The sequence below is a fragment of the Pseudorca crassidens genome, chromosome 18 (genome assembly GCF_039906515.1).
Source record: "Pseudorca crassidens isolate mPseCra1 chromosome 18, mPseCra1.hap1, whole genome shotgun sequence".
NCBI lineage: Eukaryota > Metazoa > Chordata > Mammalia > Artiodactyla > Delphinidae > Pseudorca > Pseudorca crassidens.
In genome coordinates, this window is record NC_090313.1 from 66,627,195 (window position 1) to 66,651,357 (window position 24,163).

A 24,163-nucleotide genomic window follows, 5' to 3' on the forward strand; every position below is an offset into this window, starting at 1 on the left:
TGCATGAAGCTTACATTTTAGTTAGACAATAATCACATTTGGGTGCTGTGAAAAAAATAAAGCAGCGTAAGGAGAATGGGCATTGACAGAGATGTGGCGAGCCTGTGTGTGTATATGTGTGTGTGTGTGTGTGTGTGTGTGTGTGTGTGTGTGTGTGTGTGTATGTATTATACTAAATTATGTAGTCAGGACAGACCTCTCTGACAAGATGGCATTTGACATGAATGAAATGATGGAGTGACCCGTGTGGATACCTGCGGGGAAAGGGCTCAGGGAAAAAAAGCAGTAAATGTAAAGTTGTAAGGCAAGGATCACACTTCGAATGTTCTAGAAAGAGAAGAGAAGAGCAATGCCTATGCAGCAGAGCAAATAAGGAATGGAGTAGTCGACAGCAAGGGACCTGAAACCAGTGAACACAAAGAAGGGGAGACAAAGGACAAGGACACAGAAAGGGGAGTCCTGCTGGCCAAGGTCCAGCCATCCCTGAAGCCAGAGCTCCCCTATGGGCAATAGAAGGCCACTGGGTTATGAAGCCGATTTGAATTGGGTGCCTTTGCAAATAAAGGACTGCTGTCATTTAAAACTGCTAAATATTTAAAAACCAGCAATTCCCAAAGACTCATGTAAGCCGTTAGACAGCTGACATTTCTAGATAATCCTGAAGTTTTCAGACACAGGGATGAACTCCAAGGCTTATTTCTTGGCCTCAACCTCGCTCTCTTTCCAGCTCTAAGATTCAGTTATCTTACTTTTACACCACAAAGATCTGGAAAAGGAAAAGTGCACATGACTGAATCTACAGCAGGTACTTACCAGTAGATGGGTGAAAAAAAATGAACAAATGAATGAATGAATCCCTATGTTAATTTTAAAAAGTACTCTTCCTTCGTAAAGAAAGCAATATTATTATTTTTTCTCTTAGGAAACCATTCATGAGTAGACTACAAGGTTCTCAGTCAACACAGAGGACACTAGTTAATGCTTACTTGGTACACGTATTTCTATGCAAATTTATGGTTGCCTCTGGTCCACTGCTGACCCTCAGTGATAGTAACAAGACCACGAGGGTGACAGATTTTATGGGAGAAGGAACTCAATAAGGTAAAACATATATTCCTCTCACGATCATTTATTTTATTTTTTAAAATTGTCATGAAATACACATAGTGTAAAATTTACCATTTTAACCATTTTAAGTGTACAATTCAGTGACATTACGTACATTAACGCTATTGTGCAACCGTCACCACCATCCAGCTTCAGAACTGTTTTTATCTTCCCAAACTAGAACTCTGACCCCATTAAACACTAACTCCTCACTTCTCCCTGCCGCCAGCCCCGGCGATCACCATTCTACCTTCTGTCTCTATGAATTTAACTGCGTTAGGTACCTCATCTAACTGGAATCATACAGTATTTGTTTTTTTGTGACTGGTTTACTTCACTTGGCATAGTGTCCTCAAGGTTCATCCATGTTATAACATGTGTTAGAATTTCTTTCTCTTTAAGCCTGAATAATATTACATTGTATGTGTAGACCACAGTTTCATCATTCGTCCATCCATCGATGGACACTTGGGTTGTTTCCACCTTTTGGTTATTGTGGATAATGCTGCTGTGAACAGGGGTGTACAAATATCTGCTGAGTTTCTGTTTAATCCTTTGAGTGTATACCCAGAAGTGAAATTGCTGGGTCGTATGGCAATTCGACTTAAAATTCTTTTCTCACAATCATTTTTATACGCTTTTCATTTGGGGGTGTGTGTATTTTTCTTTTTAGTTCACTGGCATTAAACCTTGAATCTAATGAAACATTACCTCAGTGATTTTAAGGGAACGATTTTAGGCAGTAAATATCAAAAATAATTCCTGTCGGCAATGAACAGATCTGTTGCAAATTATACATAATCCACTTATTTCATTCAAAGAACCCATTAGGGCTGGTCATAGAAACAAAACTTCATCCTGCTAAGCATCTCTGAATGTGAAGTAACTATTCTTGGAATCTTGAACTGAAAAAGAAACAAAACAAAATCAGGCCACCCAAGATAAATTGAAAAAAATTTAATTATTGAAAGGGGTTGTACTGAATAATTTTTGGGGGGAGGGATATTTGTTATTGCTAGAACTGGTTTTCAGCTGACAACACAGTTTCTTCTGAGCCTAGAGCCTAGTTGGATAGCACGTCTTCCTTTGGACTCAAGCACGTACAAACAGTTGATAATAATAATCATTATAAATGCACATTACAACAGTTTAGTACTTACTATGCTAAGCATTACATATTACCGTATGAAACAGCAGATCTGCAAGGCAGCTTTTTACAATCATTACTGTGGCAGAGAGTCTGTTGCTGTCCGCAAATACTCTTCCCTCTTAAATGACATGGCTCCTGAGTTTTAGCTGGAAATATGACTCCGCAGTCAGAACGCATTTCAAGCCTTCCTTCTAGCTCACCTTATTGTCTGTAGCAATAGTCCATGGCTTTTGATCTCAAACTTGTATCTGGTTGAGTAGATATGCCAAGGTTTGTTTATCCATTCTCCCACTGATAGATATACCAGGGCTTTCTGTTTTTGGATATTATGAAAAGAAAACTGCGGTCAACCTTTGTGTGTTTTGTACATAACGTTTTTCTTTTTATTTGAAATCATGGAGAATATTGTGATGGGGATTATTGAGGCAAAACACTCATCAGGCCCTTCATGGCATCTCTGCTGGCACTCAGGGAAATCACTTGATTCTCCACATATTAGGCTAGGACCTGCATCCCTTGTCTTGTTTTCCCAGCCTCCTGCCCCAAGATTGGGAATCACTTTTTAACCCCATTCCTTAGTGTTCCCACCTGCAATACAACCCCAGTCTGATATAACCAGAGAATTTACTTCTCACTCTGCAAGCTGCAGTCTGTCCAGTTTCTCTAGACTGCATATTGATTTAGACAGAATCAGCCTGAGGAATCATCTCACTCATGTGGTGGTACTTGGAAGAAGTTAGTGTTTTCTTCTCTTCTACCCCTCGCTGTCAGCCTGACATTTGGTGGACAACAAGCCATGGTTTATAAAAACTCCTTCTGGATGTCCAAGTGTAGTGTCAGAAATTCCAGTCCCATTGTTTCTAATATGTAGAGTAACTATTATTCGAGCAAGTCAAGAGAAAGATCAAAGAGAATAGCAAAAGCAAATTGTAGCTATTAGAATAATACGCATATAAGACAGTCTTAATTCCATGCTTATTTAATTAACACATGTGAACATAAAATAGAAGGAACCTTCTATGTTTAGATGGAGTAGATCAAAATGCCGTTCTATTTTCTGCATTTACATCAACAGCTTTTATGATAATGCCTTGTATATATTAGATATTTGATGAGTGTCCATTGAACTTATTAATAAATGAATGAATGTTAAGGTAGGTCATCCCCCAGAGGCACATGTTAAGACACAGCAAATATTTTTCTCTGTTACGTGAGTGGGTGTAACCTGCAGCTGGTGAGAGAGCTGACAGATGCTGTGAAAGATGCAGAAGTATCAATATCTGAGCATATATTTGGGAGCAGGCTATTTCCTATGTCGTGTATCAGGTGTGATACTTGCTTTCTCTATTCAAAGCAAGAAAAAGGTGTGAGTGGATTAGAGACGCTGTCTATAGCAGCTTAAAAATTATAGTTTTTTCTCATAGTCCTATCCAACAAGAAAAACCATGAAAATAAACATCAGTGAAGTTATTTACATGAAATTGAAGCTATAACTGTATACGGTGAGAGTAGGGAATTGTGGCTAATTCTTTCAAGTGATTTAGTAAGTGAATACCACACGAATGCAGAAAAAGATTACTCTTTGTGAATCTTATAAAACAATAAATATGTTGAGAGTTAAAAACTGGAAAAAAAAGCTCAATTACCCCCCCAAAATTTGCTAATTTCACTCCAGATCGAGGACTCAAACACTGTGTGAGAGGCCCAGCTACTCACTGAAATACAAATAGGAAAGGGGAAAGGGGTGGAGGAGGAAGGAGAGAAGAGGAGAGAGAGAGAGAGAGAAGCTCCAAGCATGTGCTTAGCAAAAGAGTGAGGAAATTCAGACAAAGTGTGATAAGAGTTTTTAAACCCCCTGAGGCATGCATCCAGTCGGAATCAGTGTGCCCTGGTCCTAATCAGGACAAGATTACATACGCCTTTCCTGTATCCAGCCCTTTACGTGCCTGTCAGGAATGTCTCTGTGGCTACGGATCAAAAGGCAACCTTCCCAAACAGGTACCTAAGTAAAATGAAGTGGTCATAACCAGCTATATTAACCAGCACAATTACAAGCATCAATACTTATCACACAGCGCATAAGAATTCAAGGCTACATCAAATATACATCGGCATAAGGAAGTTTAAATCAAATCTCTAATTTTCCATAAATTTCCTCTACGTTTCTATAAATATTTCTGTATGTAATCATATCTATTTATATTAAGCTAAACATGAGTTCACACTGACGTCTCCAAAACTAGTCCATTATCATGTGGATTATTCTAGTCTCTCCCCTTGTGTAATAAAATACTCTACACATAATGGATTTTTAAATCCAAAGTTTTAACTTAAAATACTCCAAGTACCTTAGAAGAGCTTATGAGGAGACTCTATAGGGAGAAATATCTATATATAGTCATTTGCCTGAATGATGCACTTCTGCTGACTAGGAAGATTACCTGCTTCAGCAGAGTATAACCCTTCTGGAAAGATATATGGTCAAATAATTCATCTCTGGTAATTAATTAAACCTGTTGATTATTCTTGCACATTAGTGGTTTTTAAACCTAGAAATCCATCCGAATCAACTTGTGGGTTAAAGAAATAAAAAAAGCAAAGCAAAGCAAAGCATTCTGCCCCAAAATGACTGAAACAGAATTTCACTCCAGGGAATGGTCAGACCCTGGACCCTACTGAAAAACTCTATGTCTATCAACTTGACAATTTAGGTGAAATTTACAGGTCCGTCGAAAGACACAAAGTACCAAATCTCACAGAAGGAGAAATAGATAATCTGAATAGGACTATAGTACTAAAGAAATTTAATCAAAAATCTTCCAAGTAAGAAACAACCAGGCTCAGATGGTATCACTGTTGAATTCTACCAAACATATAAGGAAGAAATTATACCAATTCTCTGCAATCAGTTCCAGAAAACAGAAGCGGAGGGAATGCTCATACTATGAAACCAGCATTACTCTAAGTCAAGTTAAAGACATTACGTGAAAGAAAGACTACAGACCAATGATCTTTTATGAACACAGTTGCAAAAACCCTCAACAAATGTTAACAAATCAAATCCAACAATGTGTAAGAGAATCATACACCACAAGTGGGGTTTAATGCAGGAATGCAAGATTAGTTCAACCTTCATAAATCAATTCATGTAATTCATTATATAGAATAAGTAAAGCCATGTGATTGATGAATACGTTTAGTACTTTGGTTGTGGTGATGATATCACAGATGTACACATATGTCCAAACTCATCACGTTGTATACGTTAAATGTGTGCAATTTTTTGTATATCAATTTTACCTCAATAAAGCTTAAAAAAAAGAAAAGGAAAACCATGTGATTGTATCAGTAGGTATGGAAAAAGCATTTGACAAAATCCAACATCTATTCATGATCAAAACTCAGCAAACTGTAGATGGAGGAGAACTTCCTCAACTTGACAAAAAACTTGTGTTAGTAAAGAAAAGAAAAAAAGAAAAGTAAGTGGTGACCAGGCAAAATTGGATGAAATGGTTAATAAAGTTTTAAGATGTTGACGTATTATTGATGTTAAAGATGATTTAAATTATTGCACATGAACTGACATTGAATCATGAGAAATATCGTTTGTATTGTTAGCTTACTTCAACAGTTCGGTTAGAAATATTTCGTTGTTATATTATCTTTGCATCTTGGCAACTGGTGTTGAATGAGGAACAAAGGTATCAAGTCAGACAAGAAGATTGTTCATCTCTTCCTTAATCTTAATTTATGTGAATACCTTCTGGCAGTCTCAATGTTGGGAGTTCCCATTGTTATAGAAGTGTTGCAAAATAAAACCAGAAAAAAAGTTTCAAATGGTTTGAGAGTTACTTTATTATAATCTCAAGAAGTTGTTCATTTGGAATGTTTATATAAAACTAATATGAGGGGTCAAAAAGCTAACTTTTTTTTTCTTTCTTTCTTTCTTCCTTTCTTTCCTTCCTTCTTTCTTTTTCTTTCTTTCTTTCCTTCCTTCCTTCTTTCCTTCTTTCTTTCCTTCCTTCCTTCTTTCCTTCTTTCTTTCCTTCTTTCCTTTCTTTCCTTCTTTCCTTCCTTCTTTCCTTCTTTCTTTCCTTCCTTCCTTCCTTCCTTCTTTCTTTCTTTCTTTCTTTCTTTCTTTCTCTCTTTCTCTCTTTCTATCTTTCTTTCTTCCTTCCTTTCTTTCTTTCTTCCTTCCTTCCTTCCTTCCTTCCTTTCTTTCTTTCTTTCTTTCTTTCTTTCTTTCTTTCTTTCTTTCTTTCTTTCTTTCTTTCTTTCTTTCTTTCTTTCTTTCTTTCTTTCTTTCTTTCTTTCTTTCTTTCTCAGAGATAAAAGAATTTGTTGGAGAGGTGAGAAAGATTCAGATGGTGTTTCCTTTACTTCAACCCTTTGACCCATGAGAATGGGAGACTCTCCTAACTCTCTATTCACACCTTTTTGGCTTTTTCCCAAAGTAAGAGGGGTTGACAATTTACTTCTGAACCTAATATTCCCTGGGCAGTTCTTCACTAGGGGGAGGGATTATTATGCCATGGGGCTTTCTCTCTTACTTCCTGTTCCCACACACTAAACTCACAAGCACAGGGCCACCTCTTTCAAAAGCACACGCAGTGTTCTTTTTTGTTCCTTCCTCATCCATGAATAATTGCAAGTATGGTCCGTCAGAAGACACAATGAACCTAAATCTAAATGTCACATAGACTTCTTATAGTAAAGCACATTCTCCAATCCCAGTTGTCATCAGGACTTTACCTTTGAACATATTGGGATTTCACATTATAGTCCACGAGTCAGAGCCCTCTGAGTTGTGGAATAACAGTTTAACCTTTATTTCTACAATATATGCTCATTTTTATTCTGAAAATAAGTATATGGTTTTTAGCCAAATTGTGTTTAGTGAAACTTACCAAATCTGTCCTTTCTATTTTTTCTGATAATTCTCTGGACATAATCTTGGGGTGATGACTTCCTCTCTTCTATAGAATGTATATAGCAAACTCAGTCTGACAGGAGTATATGCGTAAAGCCCAGTGAAATGTTGAAATGTTATTCTTCAAAAGTTAAAGGCTACACGGTACTAAGTAACAAGGCTATAGCCTGTAAATGATTTTTTGGACACTGCTTCTGTAAAATCTGATCGCTTTTTGATAACACTTTATTGAGGTAAGTATTTGAGATGAGACTTGTAGGAATGATAAAGCAGGAAAGAAACATTTTAAAATATTTTACTAAAGGAAGCCGTAATTAGGCAGAAAGCAGACAGTAGGGGTTTCTAGTTTTAATTCTGCCATTATCTTAGGTGGCTTTAGGAAATGCACCATGGTCAGTTTACTCGTCTAGAAAGAGGAAAAAGGGGATGATATGAGGACATCATTGATCTCTGAAATCTGACTAACTAGGCTTTTATGAGACGAAAGCCTCAAGCACTTTAACATTTTTGGAATGTTTAACTGCTTGATGTTATCTCCGTATGAGGGAAGGGGATTTATAGGGGAACTTCTCTGTACCACATTGTAGTATTTTACTAATTTCTGTATTTCCTTATTGCTTTTATAATTTTTAAATGAACTTTATATTTTTAAAGGTTGCTGAGCACAAGTTTGTCTTAGAATCTTTTGAAATGAATCAAGTGTTTCTCCATTATCCCGAATTATCTAGAAATATCTCCAAGTATTTTTGTGACATATAGTACAGTATGCCTCACACCCTATCAGAGCTTGGTACACACTATGAAGATGAAAATTGCGTGGAGCAGCTGGCCTCCTCAGTGTTTCTTCTGTTAGGAAGGAATGTGGTTGGTTGTTTTGCCCTCTACCACCTAGTCTAATAAACTGTTTAGAACAAAGGATAACAGGAACGTTTTACTTTTTTTTAATAGACTTTATTTCTTAGAGTAGTTTCAGGTTCACGAAAAATTGAACAGAAGGTACAGAGACTTCCCATATACTACCTCTCCACACTATTATAGCCTCCCCCATTATCAACCATTATCAACCATTATCTCCGGCCAGAGTGGTGCATTTGCTGCCACTGATGAACCTACATGGGCACATCATAATCACCCAAATCCAGAGTTTACATTAGGGTTCACTCTTGGTGGTGTACATTCTATGGACTTGGACGAATGTAGAATGACACGTGTCCACCATTAGAGATTCATATGGAGTAGTTTCACTGTTCTGAAATCCTCTGTGCTCTACCTATTCATCCCTCCATCCTCCCTAACCCCTGAAAACTACTGATACTTTTACCATCTCCATAGTTATGTCTTTTCCAGAATGTCATGTGGTTGCAATCATATTGTGTGTAGCCTTTTCAAGTTGGTTTCTTTCACTTAGTCACATGCATCTAAGTTTCCTCTATGTCTTTTCATAGAATTGAAAATTCCTAATCAAGAATCTTGAAATTTTCTTCTCTTTTAAATTAAATTTTCTTTTAAGGTAGCAAAGATCATAATTCTAAGTTGTTAGCATCAGTGGTTTTATCTAACTTGTAATGGATGTATATGTGATCGAAACAAATGTGATTATGGTATTTTTTAAAAAAATGCTTGCAGTAGCAAAATGAATGAAATGATCCTCACCTCTGAGATTTATAGTTTACCTAGTTATCTTATTTATTTTGTTAGATGACTGAGTCTCTACATACATTTCTAGATATTGCTTGGGTATAAATGTAAAGAATTTTCATTGAATCCAAGGATTGCATTCTGAAAGCACTGTAATGATTTTCTTTCTTGAAGTACTCAAAGTAAAGTATATAATACAAAATAAACATATTAAAAAAATGTCTTGGGCTTCCCTGGTGGTCCTGTGGTTAAGAATCCACCTGCGAATGCAGGGGACACGAGTTCGAGCCCTGGTCCAGGAAGATCCCACATGCCACGGAGCAACTAAGCCCATGCTCCACAACTACTGAGCCTGCGTTTAGAGCCCGCAAGCCACAACTACTGAGCCCACGTACCACAGGTACTGAAGCTCGCATGCCTAGAGCCTGTGCTCCACAACAAAGAAGCCTGTGCACCGCAACAAAGTGTAGTCCTGCTTGCCACAACTAGAGAAAGCCCGTGTGCAGCAACGAAGACCCAATGCAGCCAAAAAAAAAAAAAGTCTCCCCTCTTACTCCTATCACAGTGCAGAGCAGAAAGACAAAGGCTCCCCTCCTTGCCTTTATCTGGAACTCAGGCTCTCTCCCACTATGACTCTGCTCTCTAGATTCTCAAAAGCCTATCTATGGGGAAAAGACGTGGAGCTTTCACCAAGGTTTTAGAGCCTGGTGATCTCCATCTCTACATTCCCAGAAATCTAATCATGTGATTCATACTCTCTAAAGTTTGAGAACAATAGTCCTTACTTTGTGTTATGTACTGAATTGCATCCCCTACAAAATTCATAAGTTGAGGGCTTAATATTTATGTTATCTGTGTTTGGGCATAGGACCATAAGGAGGTAATTAAGGTTAATTGAGGTCATAAGGGTGGGGTCCTAATCCAATAGGACTGGTGTCCTTATAAGAAGAGGAAGAGACACCAGGGATGTGTGCAGAAAGATGTGCAAGCCAAGGAGAGAGAGCTCAGGAGAAACCAAACCTGCTGACACCTTGATCTTGGACTTCCAACCTCTAGAACCGTGAGAATAAATTTCTGTTATTTAAGCCACCCAGTATGTCACTGCATTTTGTTATGACAGCCTTAACAGACTAATGTGCTTTGTTACATCCATCACTCAGAAACCTATGTATCATCCTCTTAAAATTCTTTGCACTACTCTTTGTATATTTCATAAATTCATATCTTTCCTTGAATCCCCACTATCACCACCCCAGTTATGGCTCTTATTCCATATCTCTCCTATATATAACCTGACACTCTGCCAATTGATGCCAGGTTGCCAGAAGGTTCTTTTGGAAATGTATCAATATATAGTCATGCTACTTTATAGCCTGAAACCCTCCAATGGCTACTCAGGCTTTTAGATAAAACCCAAGTAATCAAGTATAGATATTGCAACCTCATGATCAAATATGGGTTTATTCACCTAATATCTTCTGTCACTTCCACAAATGGCCCCCGTGTCAGCCCCATAAAACTGCCTGAGATTCCCTGAACACTATGACTATTTTTGACCTTCTAGCTGTTATTTCACCAGGGAAAAGTCTCTCTGAACTTCTGTACTTGATTAGTTCTTCCTGGTCCCAAGGCTCACCTTAGGTTAAATTCACTGGAACATTATGTTAGATTTGCATTTCTCCTCCTAAAGTTCTGATTTAGATCTCCTTCCTTTGAACTTCGGCAGTAAACCCTAACACTTACCATTTGGTGGTTTTATCTGCCTTTCTTACTTGACTGTGGCCTTTATAAGGGCAGGGATTCTATCTTTCAGAATAAACAATGAATACATTTTGTTTTCAGGCATGTTCAGTGAATCCAAGATCATATATTTGTGCATCCATGGCTTTCAATCGAATGGCAAAAGTTCACGACACAAATGGAAATGAAGCTCCCTCACATTATAGGGATAACTCAGTTCAAATGTCCAACATTTTTATTCAGGTTATCTTTAGTCGGATTTCAAAACCGCAAAAAGATATTTATCACCACCTGCTTTCCTTGTAGCATAACAATTCGTGTTTATGTTGGAAGTTGCTGTATCATTTCTTTGAAGAAGCCAAATTCACTTACCCATCTCGTTAGGCAACTCCATGCATGGAGAAGTAGGACTGTATGGTCTATGTGATTTCTTTAAAGAAAGTGGTGTGTTTTGTTCAGCATCACATCCACTGCCACCCACTAGGGCTAACCGCAATCCTACAGTGATGAAGATTTCTAGACCACCTGGGTTTAGTAGTTATGCTCAACTCTTTTAGACTAGGCAGACATGGAAAGGAGAAATCAGTGAACCAAGTATGTGGAATTATTTCAAAGGAACAAATATTAGAAACAGGTGTGAGATACTACCTAGGGAAAATAAAGCATTAATTCATTCTACCTGGCAGTGGACCATGCTATATTTCCTGACGAATTAGCTGCCTGAAAACATTTTGACAAAGGAGTTAATTATAAATGTTGCTGTTTTTATTCATTTAAAGCCAAATTTTCAAACCATAAAAAGTGCATTAAAGACTTTTAGGCAATTAGGAAGCTGCAGAAAGCATTTTATTCTCCATCTATTTCACAGTTAAATCATATTCTCTGAGCATAAGCTTATGTGAAACAATTTTTTATTATATGGAAAGCTTATAGTCTATGTTTTATACTCTTCTTATGGTTCAAATCTTATAGCAAAATGTATAACATAATGTACATAGTACCTAATGTTTAGTTTTATGAATTTTTTATCCACTGCCTCATTCTTGAAAGGATTTGAGGTTGTGGCATTGAATAAGTTGCTTGTTGAATACCTTAGTTTTAATTGCATCACATACCATTTAAATATTTAATTTATTATATGGGAGAAATGCACTTATTTTGCCAAAAAAATTAATTATCGATTAAATAATTACTTGTTCGATAAGAACATAGCAGTTATAATTTCATAATGTCAGTAAAACATTAATCGCTGTAAATATTTACATCAGAAATATTTACATCTCTATGGCTCCTCTCACAATTCCTTCTAGTGATCTATTAGCAAATGTTTGCTTCCCTGCATTGCAACTTTGGACTTTCCTGATTTAAAAGTCTTCTAAGTTCCCAAGAAAGGAATGCTTCCACCAGGAGATACAGAAATGGTTTCATAAAACTGCAGGCTGTTTTATGAAACCACCTGTCTACTTTGTGCTTTTCATAATATTGAACCAAACATTTTACAAACTAGATTACTTGAATGGCTGGGGTGATATGTACTAAACACCGGAAATTGAGTTGCTGCTGCAGATGGTGTGATAAGATGGAATCACATAAAGTTTGAAAGGTACAAAATTTGGCATGCCAGATTGAAATTTTGTACCTTAATTCAGTAAGCTTCGAGGATCTAGAAAATGATTTTGTCATTAGAGCCAATATAACCTCGAATTGCTTAATTCTTAATCTTTACAGAAGCTTCTTGGAGATGACAGGAAGAAAGTCTTTAGTTAGAATGTCAAAATGTTCAGGATACAATACTAACAAAAATAATTTTCTATCAATGCCTATGTATAATCCAACTACACACACACACACACACACACACACACACACACACACACACAGACACACACAAAGCCTTTTGTTGATGCCCCCAAATGACCTAAGAGTGTTATGGATATACTGCTTTCTGTAGAATATCTGTGACACTGACCTTGACAATGGTTTGCCCTCCAACATATAAACTGGACTTTAACCGAACTAGTTGACAAGTTTAATTATCATAGATCAGGAAACGGTGTTAACTCAGTAGGTTTTCTCCTCTTTTCTAATCTTTTGCCCAAAGACACAATTTTTTGTGGATCCCTGAAGGTGAAGGAAATTCTTGCATTCCAGCTGTCTTAAAACTGCAGAGGTTTCCTGAAATCGACTTCATTCCACCAGCCAGGCATCTAAAAACTATGTCCATACAATGTTCGCTTGTAGATTTCTTGTTTGCACCCCAAACCCCCAAATTATAAGTAGATTTTTCTCAGGTTTTGAGAGATCTAAAGAAATCAGAACTCCTTTATTCTTGCTGCTAACCTCTTCTCCCCTTTCTCCTCTCTGCTATTTCTCTTACTTCCTGAGAACATCCTTTGGCAGCCTCTTCCTTCAGGTGCTCTTCTAGCTGCCTTTTGTGCTAAGTGGCATGAATGCCGCTCTGCACTCGTGACCCCAGCCATCAAAGGCAGTCATGAATGAAATCGATGTTGTTCTGATCATTTGCTTCGTCATTCTTGCTTTCTAGACCCTGACACTTCCTGGAGACCAGCACCTACGTTTGTAGCTAAGGTGGGGTCAGGATGTAGATTCTCATTGTATTTGTGATGACAGTTTTTAAGCACTATTTTAGAGTATTCTTTGTACACCTTGCTGTCTTGTGCATGCTTTGCTGGGCAGTTTCCTGGGAGGAGAGCAAGGGTCTATTTTTGTTGTAGGTTGACAAGAAGAGTTGAGTAGGAAAATGATAGTAGGGACACTCCGACTCTGCTTGGGACCATGGACATAAATGCATCTCCGTACAACTATTCGTTTATTTCTACTGCCCAAAACAATTACACATTTTAAGGAAAGTCTGGGAAATGCAGACAAATATTTCAAAACAGTTTGTATCTTCATCCTCTGGCCTAATGTTTTAAAATGTCACAATGGTATCTCTCACATAAGAGAGCATAAGTAGAATAAAAACTGGTCAGACAACCTGCCTCTGTCAGCTTTCAAAAATATGAAAAATGACTTATTTGCTGATGAAATTTTTATTTTCTTTTCATATGTGGTTTGACATTCCTAAAGAGACTCTGGGAATATTCCCTTAATAATAGGAAATACAAATTACCTGCTTTGTATCCATAAATCAACTTTATTATTATATCTGAGCCTTATTCATCTCTGGGGCAAAATGTAAAGCAAGACACTAATCACTCAATTATTACAGATTTTAAAATTTGTTTAATAGAATATGACTTCTTATTTTTTTCAGTTATATATATACAATATATGTATATATATGTATATATATAGTATATATTACAATTCTCTTATACATTCTAAAATGTGATACAGTGAATTGCCTTAACTGACCACTCAGATCTCAATGATTTAGGGACCTGTTAATGCACCTTAATTCTGAATATTCTCTACAATCATATTTCAAGATTATTTTAGTATGAAATTAAGGAAAAAACTCTTATTAGAAAGACAAGTATAGAATTTCTGCTTGCTAGTAGACATCATTATTCAAAAAGCTGACTGTGTTCAGACTAATTTCTTAAATTTCATGTTCTCATGAATAAGGACAATTGTTAAAAAAGAAAATTATCCTGAATGTAACTTTTACTCAGACGACCAGACAAGGGATAGCCACATATCAGCATGATTAAATTGCTGATTGCCTGCCAACTTTACCAAATGTTCATTGTTGTCTCTGTAGGGAAGCCTCTTCGTCCAAGCAGAATCAATTATTTCCTTTGCTAAGTCCCCTCAGAAATTTGTATGTTCTGCTTTTGAATTACATAGACTCCAGATACCTGTAGCCCATGTCCATGCAATGTGTGTGTGTTGTTTCTTGTCTACTCTTACAGCCCACAATTGTACATAGGTTGTGAAAGATGGAAGTGGGTCAGTTTCTTTTTCTCATTATTTACGTCTCTTGTCTTAGGACCTTTGAATTTGCTTTTCTATCTGCTTGCAACAATCTTACCTCAGAGAACCAAACTGCTTGTTCTCTAATTTCCTTCAGCCTTTGCCCAAATATTACTTTACCAGTGAGACCTTCTCTGACCATTCTACTTTAAATATTAAACCCTTTCTTAAGTATAATTTTCACAGGATAAAATCATGCAAATAAAAATGAATATGTATAAAAAAAAGTCATTTCACTCATTAATGAGGGAACTGATAAGATGTTTGCACAACTTCAAAGGAGAATCTCAGTACATGTATAAATGTGTGTATGTATGTGTGTGTATACGTACACATATGCATACGGTCAGAAATGCTGAAAAGAATTGCTAATGAGCAAGGGAAATGTAGAATATTGGGCATAAAGTTTTTAAAATAATATTCAACCAACGTCTTTATTTCCTATAGCTACTTTCTCATTCCTTAATTATCTCGTGGCCTTCCCCCATTGAAAGGGAGGCATTCATTCCTTCAGAATACCCCTGAAACAAAGAAGTTGCTTTGAGTTTTAAAATAAGTAGAGTTTTTTGAGTTCTTAGGAAAATCATAGCCTAAAAGTAAGTACTTTTGATTTGTAAAAGTCAGACTTTGTTGAATGGAGGAAAGGTTTTTCCTTGAAATCCTGAAAGCCACACCTGGAATTCTGGAGCATAGGTTTTCACAAAGAGTTGTAGAGGAGGAAGGTTGAGTTATAAGACTGTGACTTCCTAAAAAACAGAGGAGAGCCCTTAGGGCTAGGTGAGTTGAGAGAGGGAGTAGAGTTGAGGACTTGGATCTCTCTTAGATTTGAAAGCCCAGGGAGTAGGATTGGATTTTCCATCAAATAAGTCACCTAGTCCACACTTCCAGTTACATAGCGAGCACACTGGGATAGGTTCAAGTGAGTTAAGAACATCGAGTTCAATGTTACTCTTTCGTGAGTGAAGGCTGGGAAGCGTGCAAACCTTCCCTTTACATGGCATTCCCTGGAACACTGAGCAAGGGAACCAAAGACACTGAGGCACAGTTAGGAGGGAGGGTGTCCATGTGGGTGGGCCTGAGGCCAGCCTTCCAGGCACTACATGCTCCACAGAGGTGGCAAAGAGAACAACTGAATACCTGCTTTCCTAAGTGGGGGTGAGAATCTATGAAAGGATTTAATAATTAAAGGAGTGATAGAGAAGGAGTCATACAATTACAATTAATCTATTGTATTTCCTCATCTCTTATCTTCTTTGAAATTTGCAATAACATCTCTGTTTCATCCAGAAGGTATTTTTGTGTAACCCCACCTAATTTTAACCCTGCCTTTATTTAGGATTCCTTAACATTTATGTACATAGTTTTTTTTCACTATTCTCTACTGAACCCTACTCTGTTAATATGTTGCTTGGTAAATATGCCCCTTAGTTATATCGTGGATGTATTTCTTGCCCTTTCTTTTTGATTATAAGCTTCATGAAGAAAGGAATAGTGCTTTACTTTCCTCACGTGTTATTCCTTTGGTATGTAGTTAAATCTAATAGACATTTAATGCAGAGTACCATCCAAAATAAATTATATTTAAGGCAGAAATGTATTTTGAGAACTTCTATAATGAAAGTCATTCATATTTATTTGAGTACTAAAGAAGGGTTGGTCCTCTGTTAGCTTTATTTTAACAATTATTTCAAATATAACTTTTTAAAATAATACAGGATTATTGAAACAAATTTCAAATATTATGAATGAGTAAAAAGTTAAATTTATTCTTAACAACCACTCCTTACTTAGTAATTTGGTGTATGTTCCAATTTTTTCTCTTTTATTTCTTTTCTTTTCTTTCCTCCCTCCCCTCCTTCCTTTTTCCGCCTTCCTTTCTTCTTTCCTTCCTTCCTTTCTTTCTTCTTTCTTTCTCTCTTCCTTTCTTTCTTTCTTCTTTCTTTCTCTCTCTCTCTCTCTTTCTTTCTTTCTTTCTTTCTCTTTTTCCTCAGTATCATCACTGCCTTTATTTTTATTGTGGTAAAATATATACAGTGTAAAATTTGCCATCAAAACCGTTTTTAGGTATACAATTCAAGGGCATTAATTACATTTACAATGTTGTGCAAACATCACTACTCTGTATTTCCAAAATTTTTCGCTTATTTAAATACGATTCCTGCTGTCCTGCTGCTTGCTTTTTTGCTTGCCCTGTAAAATCTCATTGGATGGAAACGTCATCTCCAGGTACTCTCTTAGTTCAGTTTCATAAAGAGTTGACAAACTGGGGATGAATATTTTATTTTTAATAATGTGTTTACTTACCATGTTCCTTGGATCCTTGAAAATGAGTGAAAAATCAGTTGGAATTATATTTTTGCAGAGAATGAAAAAAGAAACATTTTATAATTGAATAACAACTTTTTACTTGTTTCTATGCTTGGAACACATTATTTAGAAGCTCTTTATCACTTTTCTAAAAACTCTGTTTTCATAGAATAAGAGAATCACAGAATCCCTGGTTGCAAATGACCCCAGTGATCATCTGGCCCACTCATTCAGGGTCAGAATCCACCAGGTCACTGTGGCTCTTTGAACGTCTCTAGTTATAGGGAATATATTACTATATAACCTTCCAAGGAAGCCCTTTCTTTTTCAAGGTATCCAAAAATTAGTTCTTCTTTCTTTTCTTTTCCTACCTGGAATTATTATCCATTGGGTTTATTTTAAATCTTAGTGTCTTATTAGGCAAATACCATCCTTTTCAAATGATACTTGAATATAATCATCATCTCCCTCCTGAATATTCATTTTTCCTAAGATAAACCTCCCAATTACTTCAGCAGTTCTTGATATCCTGTGGTCTCATGTTCCTTCACCAACCTGGTGATTTTCTCTGAGTTATATTTCCATTGATCCATTTTCTTCTTAAAGTGCAATGCTTGGAACTGAAGATAATATTCAGATAACTTCTAAATGCTTTCAAGTAGAGCAAAAATTTATTTTGTATGTTTTACTTCAAACTCCTAATTCGTTACAGAATAATTTTATGGTAGAGATTTAAGATTTGGATTAAATTTACTACTAACACAATATGGGTACCTCCTTTAATAATTTATCTCAGACTTGACTTTGTGACAATGGAGTCTTTCTAGTTTAGAAAGAACCGAAAATTCAGGTAAGGTTATCACACTGTGATACAGTCAAAGTCGAAACACATACCTCCCAATCTTGCTGTCTTATGTAGGGCCACCAGCTTTTCTTACAGCATCAAAGAGACACTGAAATGTGAGGCACAGATATTAAGCTGTCAAATGTTTTCATGTGTTGCTTGTCATTTCTGTAACTTCGCTGGAAGGAGTAACGTGGGAGTGTGAGAATTCATACTCCAAAGCTGGTCTTTTAGCAACATATAGCAGAAGGGGAGAGGAAGACAGTTCTGATAATGTAAGTGAGAATTCTAGTGTTAATGCCTTTCTCTTATCCATCTTGAGATGTCACTTTTTTTAACGTGAAGATAGTAAAATAGCACTTGTAATGACCAGGGCCGAAGTCATTATGGACCAGAGATAGAATATCTTCAGACCTGAAATTTATTACTGTAGGCGTCAGTCTTTACTAATTCATGTCGAACTTGGATTGTGGACATTTGTCTTTCCTTCCACTTTTTAGTAATATATACATAAATATTCAGGACTCACTTTGTCAAAACTGTTATTAATATTGAAGATTTAGAAATTACATTTTAGTAGAAAAACATTAACAAATCTCATGTATGGTTTTTTTTTTCGTGTATGGCATTTTGAGTTAACATTTTGAATCCTTCATCACCATAATTTCCAAGTTAAATACATTGGGAGGTTAGATTTGACATAAATACACCACCATGTGTAAAATAGATAGCTAGTGGGAACCTGCAGTATAGCACAGGAGCTCAGTTCGGCGCTCTATGATGACCTAGATGCGTAGGAGGGAGGTCTAAGAGGGAGGGGATATGGGGACATATGTATACATGTAGTTGATTCACATCATTTACAGCAGAAACTAACACAACATTGTAAAGCAATTATACTCCAATTAAAAAAAAACAAAAAAACCATGTTGTTTGAGTTAATGATCTTTTATTATGGTGAAAGAAAAGTTCTTGGGAGAACCACATGTTTTCCCTCCATTGGGAGAATAAACTCAAAATATGAATTAACTTAGAGTTAATAGAGAAATTTCAGAGCTAGATAAAAATCTTAAAAGTCACCTCGTCCAAACTCTCAACTATATAGTGAGTAAGTAGGGGCACAATAATCTCATGACTTGTCCAAGCTCAAACTTGGAAACAGAACCTAGGTCTTATGTTACCTAATATAGTAAATCTTGTACTAGTATAGTCACTGTAGTAATGTAGTAGCCTTTTGTAAGATTGGAAGACAGAGGAGAATTAAAGGTGTTTAAATAATCGACACACTGAACATAAAAACACAAAGCACGGAATCATCTTTACATTTAAAAGATAAACTAATCTTTTATTTCAAGAATTTCTCAACTAAATAGGATGTGGCACAGAGGAAAGAGCATGGACTTTGTAGTTATACAGAGAGAGCAAGTTACCCTTGTCTTGCCGTTTTTCAGTTATGGGCCAATTAGTTAAGCTTTCTGAGCTTCAGTTTTCCTGGTACTGCTACTACTTCCCTAAGTAACTGAGAAGATTAAATTAGATAATGAATTGAAAACAGCCCAGCAGAATGCTAACATGTAGTGGGTACTCCATAAACAATATCTCCAACTGTTTTAGTTTATTCACAATCAATTGGTAAGATTCACTTTGGCTAATATATATATATATATATATATATATTTTTTTTTTTTTTTTTTGCGGTACGCGGGCCTCTCACTGTCGCGGCCCCTCCCGTTGCGGAGCACAGGCTCCGGACGTGCAGGCTCAGCGGCCATGGCTCACGGGCCCAGCCGCTCCGCGGCATGTGGGATCTTCCTGGGCCGGGGCACGAACCCGTGTCCCCTGCATCGCCAGGCAGACTCTCAACCACTGTGCCACAGGGAAGCCCCACTTTGGCTAATCTTACTAATCAATAATACAGTCATTGGAAAAGAGATGGTGAAATCGCTAGAGAATTTTTTTTTTTTTCATATTTTGGCCATGCCACATGGCATGTGGGATCTTTGTTACCCAACCAGGGATCGAACCTGTGCCCCCTGCATTGGAAGTGCAGAGTCTTAACCACTGGACCGCCAGGGAAGTCCCTCTAGAGAATTTTTATTGTTACTAGTGGCATTTTCCAGATTAACAAATCACATCTGACCTGGAGAAAGCGCTATAGGAAAACTTGATATTCCACTATTGGTACTTCACTAGACTTTGCATACAATTAAATGTCCTCCATTTTATGATGGTGATGATGATGATGAAGATGATGAGATGATTAGGATGTGGTCTATAAGCAAGAGCTCCTTCTATTTCTTAAAATATGATGAATTTAATCTCCATGCAGTTTTTATTTCAGTTGTGAGAATTCCCCTTCTATATGGATGACTAAATTACAGTCCATCTCTAGTTGTATGTACCTTACTGCATAGTAAACCATCTTAGCTCAAGGAAGGATAGAGATGAAGAAGCCATGGCAGGTTCAACAATTGGAAGGGCAGAGGCTGATCATGGGGGTCTAAGAGCAGATGAAATGCAGCAGCTGAGGCTGACACCAGGAAGGCCTCAGAGTGAGTAGTTGGGCCCAGGCTAGGGCTGGCATTCGGGGGCAAGCAGATTTATTGACGTTTCTAAACCTTTATTTCCCATCTAAACACATGTGTGTGTGTTAGATGTGTCTGTGTTATTATATAAATATAAAATATATATATATATATATATATATATATATATAAGCTTTATTGACCTCTCTATGAAGCCTCAATGAATTTGCCCCAGATCACACAACTAATAAAGAATGGAGTCTGTTTAATTCTGAAAGAAACATTTTTAACTACCGTATAAGAATTACCCCAAGAAGATTTAGTCAAAAGATATTGGTAATGATAAATAAGTTCATATTATTTTCTAAAAAGGTTTGAAAGAATGAAAATTGCCAAAAAAATATGAGTTTCAACTTCAATGTACATTTTCTAGTATTTCATGTTAGAAATTACATACAAATACATATATATATGTACACACAGTACACACAGTAAGTCCCCTACATACGAACTTTCAAGTCGCAAACTCTCAAAGATGCGAAATGTGTTTGCATGTCCAATCACGTAAGTTAGTTCATGTGTCTGGAGGGCATTGAGCTCCTTGCTGTGCAACACGAGGCACTTACTAATGAAGACCTGATGGAATTGGAGGCCTAGAGAAAGGACGAAGAGAGACAAGAGGAAGAAGAAGTAAGTGAAGAACTGAAGGGATTCACGACACAGGAAATGGAAAGGGGATTTTCTTTATCTGAGGAGGCACTGTTAGTTTTTGAGGCACAGGACCCAAACGTAGAACAGTACTCGAAGGTTGCAGCAGCGTTCAGAATGCATCCAGTGCTACTGTGTCATCTATGATGAGAAAAAAAGAGCTACTACACAGACATCACTGGATCATTTTTTCAAGAGGGTGGATAGAATTGAATCCAGCAGGGAACCAGAACCTGTGCCATCCACGTCAGGCGTGAGTGAAATTGCAGCTTGCCCTCTGTCCCCTACTGCTGACGATCCTTCAGCTCTACCATCTCCCACCCCCTCTGCCTCCTCCAGTCAGTAACTCTTCTTGCCTGTTCACTCGATGCCAGCCCCTGTATGCCGGCTGTTGTACTACTGTACTTTTCAAGGTACTGTACTGGAAGATTAAAAATGTTTTCTTTATTTGTTGTGTTTGTTTGTGTTTTATGTATTATTTGTGTGAAAAATATTATAAACCTATGACAGTACCTATGACTATATAGCCGATTGTGTTGATTGGGTACCTAGGCTAACTTTGTTGGACTTATGAACAAATTGGACTTACAAACGTGTTCTCGGAACAGAACTCGTTCATATGTAGGGGACTTACTGTACACACATAAGTGTGTGTGTATATGTTCTGCAAGCCAAAGACAAGTTCCCTTGCCGCAGAAAAATTTTGGGCAAGTTCTACTTCTATCTCTTATTAGCAGTGGGAAAGTCATTTAACCTTTTTAAGTCTCAGTTTCTTCATCTGAGAACGGAAATGATTATTGTGCCTACCCGACACAGGGGTTTTGAAAAAATTAAACAATGTAAATGTAGCATGTAGCACAGTGCCAAGCACATAACACAGCCTTGCTGAAGGGTAATGAGGACGTATTAGCAACTAAGGTTCAATACTATTCCACACTTTAGCTTACTGTGTATATTTTCTCTTTTGCGCCTTGTCTGCTTATAGCTTTTGTTGGGCAGATTTTTTAAGGACAGGGATTTAGGACCAGAGAGATAAGGCAAAGCTTGCTTACTGAAATCAGGTTATTACTCTGAGACTTTGTCTCAGAAATAGGACTAAGGTACACAGCTCCTTCATCTGGAATACAAGATATGAAGTAGGCAGGTCTGATTCAACGCTGACTATCAACCTCTATCTCTTTCGTTCATTCAAGGGAATGAAGTGAGCTCAACTAAGGAGAGAGATGGACATAGAGAAGGAATTCCAGCAGGGGTTTATTAACTCAATAAGTTGGCATTGACGTTTACTATGTTCCAGGCAGTAGGCAATGTTTGGACTCCTGCCCTCAGGGACCCAGAGTCAACCAGGGGAAACGGATTATAGTAATAATCTGAAATACATGTTCCACATTTATGTATGAACAAAAATTGTTGGAGAGCTATTGAGCTGTGAGACATAGGCATTATATTTAAATTCTCGGAAACTGTTCCCTCATCTGGTCTCCTTCACTCACCTCAAGGTTGTGATTATTAGAAGTTTGTGAAAGTGCTTTGCAAGTTGTATAATATCATTATGTAAATAAAATACAAGGTATAGTACAAATGTCATGATTAAAAGGCATAATCAAAAGCCTATAAGTATTCAAGAGAAGAAATGAATAATTATGACCAGAGACACTGGAAAAAGCTTAAGGGAAGTTGAACTTGAAGAATTAAATAAAACTTTGAAGGAGAATGAGGTAGAGGAAAGGTAATCTATGAAGAATGAGCTCTCTGACCAAACACACAGGGCATGAAAGTACAGGGAATATTCCAGAAAAGTGAATAGTCCTGTGACTGGTGTCTTGGCTGTATAGTAGATGTATAAAAGGTGAGGCTGGACTTAAGTGTCTGTCGACAGATGAATGGATAAAGAAGATGTGACACATATATACAATGGAATATTACTCAGCCATAAAAAGAAATGAAATTGAGTTATTTCTAGTGAGGTGGATGGACCTAGAATCTTTCATACAGAGTGAAGTAAGTCAGAAAGAGAGAAACAAATACCGTATGCTAACACATATATATATGGAATCTGAAAAAAAAAAAAAAGGTTCTGAAGAAGCTAGGGACAGGACAGGAATAAAGATGCAGATGTAGAGAATGGACTTAAGGACACGGGGAGGGGGAAGGGTAAGCTGGGACGAAGTGAGAGTGGCATGGATATATATACACTACCAAATGTAAAATAGATAGCTAGTGGGAAGCAGCCGCATAGCACAGGGAGATCAGCTCGGTGCTTTGTGACCACCTAAGGGGTGGGATAGGGAGGGTGGGAGGGAGACGCAAGAGGGAGGGGATATGGGGATATAAGTATATGTATAGCTGATTCACTTTGTTATACAGCAGAAACTAACACAACAATGTAACGCAATTATACTCCAATAAAGATGTTAAAAAAAAATACACATGGAGGAATGCTGGTGATGTGCAAGTACCATCCAGATGCCTACGACCCAGAGCTGAGAAATGAAAGACTCACAATAATACAAGGTGATTATCACCAAGGAGTTATACCCACTAAGAGCTTCTCAGAAGCAACATTCTCCTCCAATGAGTTTTGTATTCTCCTGGGAGCCTAGTGCAGCGTTAGGCACAAAATGTTGCCTAATGATCACTATAAAGTCAAAGGGAATTTTTACATGGAATGTAGGCTACTTGACTTATGTAACTTAATTCAGTGGTTGAAATTAGAACCTGTAGAGAACCAAGTAAATTTAATAAAATCCCATCTGGGCCTGTAAAGAAAAACTAAAAACAAAAAAAGATGAGGCTGGGAAGAGAGGTTGGTATCTGATAACAAGAGCCAGGGTAATGGCAGGAATGAATCGTACATCATTTTGTAACAGACAAGGAGCTATTTCTGAGTTAAGGCTCTGACAGCACCAGGTCTGTTTTGGTGACCTGTAGATATTGACTAGGACGGTGGAGAAATCCCATATTGCGATGGATCTATTATAATAAAGTATTAACAAATAGCTAAACTTGGAACGTGGCAATGTGAATAGAAAGAAAAGAGGTAAAATGGACTGGGTTTGTGGTCTAACTGAATATAAAGGAGAAGGAATCAAAGATGATTTTGAGGTTCTTGGCTTGATGGAAGGGGGGCATGAAGGTGCTATTAATTGAGAAGGGACACACCGTAGCAGGAAAGATTTGAGGAACTAGACTGAACGTTCCTTGAGTGCAGGGATTGAATCTTATGCATTGTTCTTTCATCAACACAGCCCAGTGCGTGGCATATATTGAGTACT

The 24,163-nt window shown here is 37.2% G+C and overlaps 1 long non-coding RNA gene across 1 annotated transcript; it reads right to left on the reverse strand.

Moving 5' to 3' along the window:
* Nucleotides 1-393: 393 nt before the first annotated feature.
* Nucleotides 394-18,510, reverse strand: LOC137211111 (uncharacterized). Its single transcript, XR_010936910.1, has 3 exons — nucleotides 17,706-18,510; nucleotides 2,458-2,570; nucleotides 394-2,012 (listed from the first exon to the last, which is right to left on the reverse strand). It is a non-coding gene; the product is annotated as an uncharacterized lncRNA (long non-coding RNA).
* Nucleotides 18,511-24,163: the final 5,653 nt, after the last annotated feature.